This window comes from Aplysia californica, unplaced genomic scaffold (genome assembly GCF_000002075.1).
Source record: "Aplysia californica isolate F4 #8 unplaced genomic scaffold, AplCal3.0 scaffold00685, whole genome shotgun sequence".
In the NCBI taxonomy this organism is placed as follows: domain Eukaryota; kingdom Metazoa; phylum Mollusca; class Gastropoda; order Aplysiida; family Aplysiidae; genus Aplysia; species Aplysia californica.
In genome coordinates this window covers 68,211-76,469 of record NW_004797955.1, presented here as the reverse complement: position 1 = coordinate 76,469, position 8,259 = coordinate 68,211, and the positions used below count along the sequence as shown (strand labels likewise).

Sequence of the window (8,259 nt, the reverse complement as noted above, 5' to 3'; positions counted from 1 at the left end):
TATTTATTTATTTATGTATTTATTTTGGGGGTGAGTTCATTGGGTTAATTACTCATAATATGTTAACAACGATTGTTCTTCGAGTATAGCAATGTCACCGAACGACTTGGTACTAGAGTCCAGCTTCTCACATTGCTTTTTCTTGCTTAACGTACTTGCAATAGTTTCTCTGCTACGTTTGTATTATCCTCGTTATATTTGATTAAATCCACTTACGCCACCAATATTTTGTTGCTTTTTTATAGTTTTAGAAAAAAATGTTTTATGGCGCTTACGATGCAAACAAGTCATATAAACAAGCGCCGAAGATTTGATGTGTTGCTTTAGAAAAGCAAACAAAGAAAAGGATGAGAGATAAGGACGATACGTGTTTGTTAGGAAAGAATGAGCAAACCACTCCCGAGCATCCATCAACTACCCATCAAAATTTGTTGCCCCTATAATTTCAGTAACTCAGAACAATTAAGCGAAGCATAATAAGAATTACTTACTACTTACTCTCTCCCTATACCTTGCCAGTAAGCACGAAAACAGTCGACGCCACACGCCACACTTGTCTGTCCCGGGCCACTTTCTTCATTTCGGCCCATCTGGGCCCTGGGTGATTGCCTAATCTCTTATTGTGCCTCTGTAGCTTCCAGTTGGTCTTCCCCGCTTTCCTCTTCCAGTTGGTTTCCAATGCCATGTCTGATAGGGCAATCTCGTCTTCGGCATTCTCAGAACATATCCCAGATATCTCCATCTTCTCATTTTTATTGTTGTGTTGACATATCTTCAATTCCACCTCTTTCCAACACTTCATTATTTGTAATAAATCCATCCCATTTTATTAGTAAAATTCTTCGTTTGGAAGCTTTTAAATTTTCGTGAAATTGTTTTGTTGTTTGTTTTCCGCTAAAAAGAAGCGTACGAATTGAGAAAGCCAATACATGTAAGTCTTTATACGTGCTGAAGGGGATGTTGGTGATATCTTAGATAAGTACCTTAAAGTATCTACCGGTGTCTGTGGGGAAGAGGTTAGCCACTTTGCTACTGTACACCGAAGACCTGAGTGAGATTACCGTGTAGGAGAATTGTTATCAAATATCTCGACGGTCTTTTTGCTGGGACGTTAATTAATGTATCCCCATCAGCCGGGGTTGGTCCTGACAGGCAGGGTTGAAGTCCCCATTCTTAATGAGTTAAACTGTGTCGATGCGGGCATAAAAACACTTACATTTTTCTTTTAAAATATTCGAACCTGCTCACAAATACTTGCAGAAGTGTGCATATAACAATTGAAGATGATTCTCGTGTGCAGAAGTATAATAAGCATCGGTAATTCCGCAAAGCCTGCTTTTTATTTTAAGCCGCTGAGCCTACATTGCAATAAACTGAAGTGATCGAATGTGAGCTACTGCACTCTAAGCCACGGAGTATACATGACAATACTGAGGTGGTCAAATGTGAACTAGGGCATTTGACAAGTTGGGGTCATTCCCCTTATCTCTTGTCTGGACAACACAGACAGACTTGATACACGAGTCCACTTAGACACACTAGTGTGTACATGGGTCAATCTTTATCTCCTCCCAGTCCGAGCCCAAAATCAGGCTGGCTTTAAAGGCAATGTTGCGCCAGATTCTGAATCATAATATTTTTCAGATTAGAGACATGCATATGCATTGAACTTTTAACTAACTATTTTTCATTCATTCATTCATTCATTCACTCATTCATTCATTCATTCATTCATTCATTCATTCATTCATTCACTCACTCACTCACTCATTCATTCATTCATTAATTAATTCATTCATTCATTCACTCATTCATTCATTCATTCATTCATTCACTCATTCATTCATTCATTCATTCACTCATTCATTCATTCATTTATAGTATGCATGTTTTTGCCGGCCTTGCATACGTTTTGGGGGCTCTCCCGGCCTAGAGGTTAAGTTGTTCGCCTCTCATTCAAAGGTCCAGGGTTCAAATCCCGGTAGCAATGAAACATTTTTCTTCTTTAAAATGATCTCCTTTCACCCCCTTTCCTGCCCTCTAGCAATGTTCTGTCGTCTGATTTCGTCACCACTTTCTGCCCCCACCCCCTCATCTCCTTTGCCCCCTCCTCTGGGCTCCTGACTCTTTCTGCAGCCTTTCTACTGATACTCCATGGCTCCTTCTTACTGCTATCTTTCAGCCACACCCCTGATCTTCTGGTAGGAAAGATGTACACCTAGCCTTCTCGGACAAGGGTGAAAAATCTCGGAGGTCCCGTGTGCAAGTTGCGCATGTTAAAGATGCCTTGGTGGTCTAAAATCGATAAGAGTAGGCTTCGGCTGCTACCTTGGCAAAATTGAGAATTTCCTACCAAGAAAAATGTTTAACATGTCCCGCACGCTCATATGAGCGTATGCAGTTGCGAGCGCCGTAAAACACTTACCAAAACAAAAAATAAAAATAATAATTTTTTTTTTACAATTTAAAAAGAATGAAAAAATCTACGCACGAATAACGAAGTTTTGTCTCAATTTTTTTAAAGTACTCCAAAATAGTGCGTCCTCGGTGATTTAAAGCGTGTGCTCCTGACATGAGAGTTAAAAACGTCTCGTGTTGGGACGCGAGGTAAAAGAAATCGAGACCTCATAGACATCTACATTATTATATTTAACGCGATTTCGATGTCCAATAACACCACTAAAAACACGCAAACCGATTTAATTCCGACTAACTTATAATGTTGTCAAGGTGATAAGGTGTAGCTTGATCGCGTCTTTAGTGGACACGCACAAAGATTTGAAAAAGTGAAAGTAGCCCATCTTGACTGACTTTGAGATAATATTATTATGTTGTGTAGGCTTAGACTGTTTCTGATATCAAAATAGACTGCTTTAAAATAGCTGCATTCCATCTATATTTTTCATTGGAATTTCTGACGCTTGATCATATTATATTCAGTGATCACATTATGTTTAAATTTATTAAATTATGTTTTCGATTTAAAATAGTCTGTACACGAATTAAAGTGAGCGTATCCTTGAATCGTCAATCTAAAATCAGCTTATTTCGCCTTTACAATTTTACGAGCGACAATTGAGCACTTGGAGCATTCTAAGGGCTAAAATGCACTGACTAAAAAGCATTTTTACCTGTCAGGTCCGCCTGCAAAACCAAATCACTGGCCACCTCAGATCAAACCTTGCCAGTAAGCACAAAAACAGGATACCTAAATCGTCGTTGCTTTATCAACAAATGCAACCTGGGCACAGTCCATGTGTCTGAAACTGAAATGAAAGCGAAGTTCACCAGTTGAGGCTGTCCTGTGGATTGCCCAGACGGTTTGACCTCAGATAACGGGTGTTGGACTTTTTACTTTGTGTTTACGATGCCAGGCTTTATGGATTAACAAATGAAGGGGAAAAAATGAATGTATGAAAGGAAAATGAAAGAATGAATGAATGAATGAAAAGAAGATGAACTTTTCAAACTAAGTCAAGACATTCAGCATAGTTTTCAGGAGACAATACACACTGTAACCATTTTTGTAGACCTCCAACAGGCGTACGACAGAGTGGGGAGAACAGGCCTACTCATGATGAGGTTGGACCTCGGGATACACGGAAAACGTTATAAACGGATCAAGTTTTTACTAGCAGATCGATCGTCAAGAGTAGTACTCTGCTGGGTTGCACTTTGTTCCTGATCTTTTTCAATGATTTAACGAACGTGCTGAAATCTGAAAAGACTCTTTACGCTGAGGATCTTGCTCACTGCAGACACATCACAGCACGGTAGTAGGAGGGAAAGTGCGTTAAATCACGAAGACAATGTGTAAACATACCTTACACACTATAAAAATTCCGTGATTTTTAGCAGTTGTGTTATTTGTTCACCTGTTTCCAAAATTAAAAAATGGACAAATGCAGAAAAAGAACGCGTTGTGTGTATGGCAAATTCTTCAATTGCGCTTTCTTCTGTTGCAAGACACGTAAATGTGTGTAGCAGGACCATCTAACGCTTGAACAGGCGCTTTAACATCACTAGAACTGTCCAAGACAAGCCTCGACGTGGCCAACCAAGGGTGACAACTCAACGTCAGAGGTGGGTTATTGTCAAAACCCATGTTCAAAACCCGTTACAACCAAGTGCATAGATTGCCAGGTACATTGGACTGTCTTAAATCTCCATTATTAGACATTTGTACGATCGTGGATTACGTGATTATTGCCCTTTATGTGAAGCCATTCTAACCCTGTTTTATCGAACAAATCGCCAAATTTGGGCACAACAACGTCGTCGATGGAACTGAGGACATTGGTAAAGTTTTCCATTCAGAGATGGTTCAGGTTATTAATTCGTCGCATTGATGGAAGAGAAAAAGTGTTTAATAAGAAGAAGATAGAGATTTCCCCAAGCCAACGTCCCTAAAGTGGACCGATCTGGTGCCTGAATTGTGAAGGTGTGGGGCGAATTCTGTGCTCTTTATTGTACACATTTGGTCACTTTTCAAAGCAGCATCAAAGGACGACGGTATCGTGACGAAATTCATCGTCACGTTGACTGCCCAATTTGGCACGATTGATAAAATGTGCTAACAAGTAACAAGACAACGCCCGACCCCATGCCGCCATGATAAGCCAAAACTCCTTCTAAACTCCTCAAATCATTGTTCTTGACTGGCCTGCAAAATCAACAAGCCTTAACCCAACAGAACATCTATAAGATGACCTTGACTGGAGAATTAGAAACAGGCTGCACTCTGTACAAACTTGTCAGGAACGGAAGGGTGCACTTCACAAGGAATGGCACGGGATTTCTCGGGCAACCATAAGGACATTAATTCAGTCAATGAACAGACATTTTGTATCATTAAATCAAGCTGGAAGATGCCACACACAATACTGAGCAAACTTTGATTTGGATTTTCCCAGGGTCAGTGTGCATACAATTATCGCCCTTAATAATATTGGTTAATTCTTTTCATATCATGTTGGCAGAAAATTAAAAAAGATCATGTGTACCAAATTTCTCACGGCCATGTTGAATAGAAAATGAGTTATTGTACTTTTGCAACACGATATATTTCTTGACCAAATTATCGATGTAAAAGTTTTAAGCCCACATTAACACAAAACATATTACCAGAAGTTGAGCTTAGAACCTTAAACGGACAGCATTCCTCACTATAATAGCAGCCAATGGAAAAGGGAAGTGAGGAGCAGTTTCAAGACTAAAGAGAAAGACATGGCAGTAAAGACGTTATTAGATTTGATGATGATGATGATGATGATGATGATGATGATGATGATGATGATGATGATGATGATGATGATGATGATGATGATGATGATGATGATGATGATGATGATGATGATGATGATGATAGAAAAACGTCACGTGAGTGTTGTGAGCTCAGGACATTGAAGGGATTTTTAAAATGTCTCCTATCCCTTGCCCCCCCCCCCCCCTTTTTTTTTAAAATCCCAAACGTGAAAGACTTATTTTAAAACAAATAATATGGTAGGGCCTATTTAAAGGTCCTCATGAACGTGTCAATCTGGGAAAAATGCCAAATAAAAGGTCTGCCTTCCATGCGTGAGTTGTGTCATATAATTTGGACCTACTTAATATTCGGCGCAGATAAATAGACGTTAGACTTATAACACTTGATGGCACTAAAGATGACGAACAGTGTGCGGAACTCCGATCATTTGCTTTAAAATTATTTTTTTAAACCATAATCTTCATTTCTTAACCCACATTCCTTTTAGTTGAGAGTTAGTTTATTGTAAGAGTTTTACGGCACTTGCGACTCATGATCCCTCGACCTTTCGGTAGCGAGTCCAGCAGCCCACCAGGCCACCCACTACTACTACTACTACTACTACTACTACTACTACTACTACTACTACTACTACCACTACTACTACCACTACTACTACTACCACTACTACTACTACTACTACTACTACTACTACTATATTGGAACTCGGTTTCAACGAACTCAGATCCAACGAAAGGAGCTGGAATCCCCGATTTTTAATTCATAAAAATCAATTTAAAAAATAACTCGGATTCAACGAACACAGAAATTAGCAAGCTGGGATTCAACGAAGTCGCTTGCAGGGTAAACAGCCCCCACTGACGTGGCTTCGCTCATTTTTCTCCCGCAACGAACCATCCTGGTACTGCACCGTGAACCATTATTCGCTTCGCCTATTGCTTTTAACCTTTGCGACCAATCAGCGGCATTCTTTCACACTAACACTCGTGTTGTTGACACGTCTTGGCGTGTGTTGGGGTCGGACGGGCGGCCAGCACAAGTTTGACGGGTGACTGCGTATGCGTGCCGTAGAGATACAAACCCGTTGCAGTTATTTTTTCCCAGGCTGCTGATCAAAATTACACTAGAATGATAAGCTAATCTTGACGTAGATCTACATAATCAAATGTTGCTATATGCTAGGCTCTAAACAGGAACATAACTTGTTCGGCAAACAGTGCGTTATAGCAGATGACAGATGACACAGGCGTGCAATTGAACGAATCAGCCCCTTTGCATAGCGTGTGTTTGGTAGCGTTCAGTGTACTTCCCAGCATTTCTTCGGTATGGCATCATAGAAACAAAAATGCCTCTCATTTAAAACCACACTCTTTTTGGTTGAGAAAGTCGAATACATTATGCATTACTTACTCGGTGCCTGTAATTTTCTACACAAAACCTTCATGCTTGTTATAACGAACATTCGGATTCAACGAAATTGAAGGTCAGGCCGGCGACTTCTTTGAATCAGAGTTCCAATGTACTAACATAGCATAAAATGCAAGTCCGTACCTCCAGGCCATATTTCCCCCTAATGATTTAAGACCAGGCACGGTTCGCCCAGAGGGCATATTCGTGCAGTGCCGCCAAAAATGTTCCTTGTTTTATTGCCTAAAATATCCACAAACATAAAATAAAAGGAGCCAGCAACAAGCTCAATCCAAATACTTATAAATACAAGGTCCTCGTTGACGCCTTGACGGTAGTGCTGGGCGGATGAGTTCCCGATTATTGAAAGCTAGGAATCGTAGGAATCGACTCCGAACACAATTACTTATTTTCTAAAGATGTGATTTTTTTCCCGGTGGTTACCTGGTTGGCTCCGAACGTCTTCAGGATCTAGGATAACCTTGATTTCGAAACACTACGAAGCATTAACTTTTATTTTTCAAAAATAGATTCTTTAAAAAGAAAAGAAAAATTTAATGATAAAACCGTTGGTTTACGTAAAAAGGAGAAGGAGCATTACATATGTAGTATTTATCGTGGGAATCGGTTCCGGAATCGACTTTTCGCCCAGCTCTACTTGACGGTCAGTTTTAGTTTTAGTAAGTGTTTACGACACTTGACGGTCAGTAGGCTATACGTATAAATAGCGCTGTAAAACATCTACCATGTCATACCAAGGTCCTCATCTTATCTAACCTTTCAAAACGCTCTTCTGTTTGAAGTAACCAAAGTGATGATGTTGCTCACAGAAGGTTTGGTGGCACATACAATATAATGAATAGGACGGCAAAATCTCAACAGTGTACTGCCGAAACACAGCCCACAGAGGGTAGTCTAAAAATTAAACGCTATCTGAAACTTCACGATTCATTATAGCCTCTCCATGCCCAAATGACGTAGTGCTCAAGTGAATTACGATTTGTTTATTGTCTTGCGATTATTTTAAGCCTTGCCCCGCCTCTGTGACATTTGGTTTGAGCGAGGTCAACGTGACATAATTAGGCCTTTGGATTTTGTAGCGGTGAATGTGTCATTTGCCTACTTGAGTGCCGACACAGGATGAATGTCGTTGCTGTTTTGTTAATAAATAGCTTTAGAATCTAGTTCTAGAAATGAGAGAGACAAAAAGAGAGCAAGAGTGAAGGTACTAAGTTATCATCGACCGAACGATATCAAAATTATATAGCATCTCATATACTCTGCCCTTGACTATTTTCAACCTGCGATAGTTTATTTATGAGGCATCGTGATGAAACCAGGCGCTCGTCAAAATAATGAAATCGAAGAAACCGGCATTTTCTTCACATTTCCAAATGTTTATGGAATTCTTATTTTTTGGCTCACGACCTTTTATGTCCAATTAATAATACATTACTGTGTGAATTTTTACTGAAAACTTTGATGAAAGGCACGGAAAATTTACAGTTTCCAAGGAATCTAAAGTTTTGGAAGTCACCACGATTAGGCGACAATTTTCTCGCTAATTTTACGTCTGAAACCAGGCG

At 39.8% G+C, this 8,259-nt stretch overlaps 1 protein-coding gene across 1 annotated transcript in view; it reads right to left on the bottom strand.

The window, feature by feature from the left end:
- LOC101846993 (solute carrier organic anion transporter family member 4A1) overlaps positions 1–3,363 on the bottom strand; it is a gene marked incomplete in the record, with an annotated part of 24,226 nt that extends 20,863 nt beyond the window's left edge. The window contains 1 exon segment of the mRNA XM_013088097.2: positions 3,132–3,363.
- Positions 3,364–8,259: the final 4,896 nt, after the last annotated feature.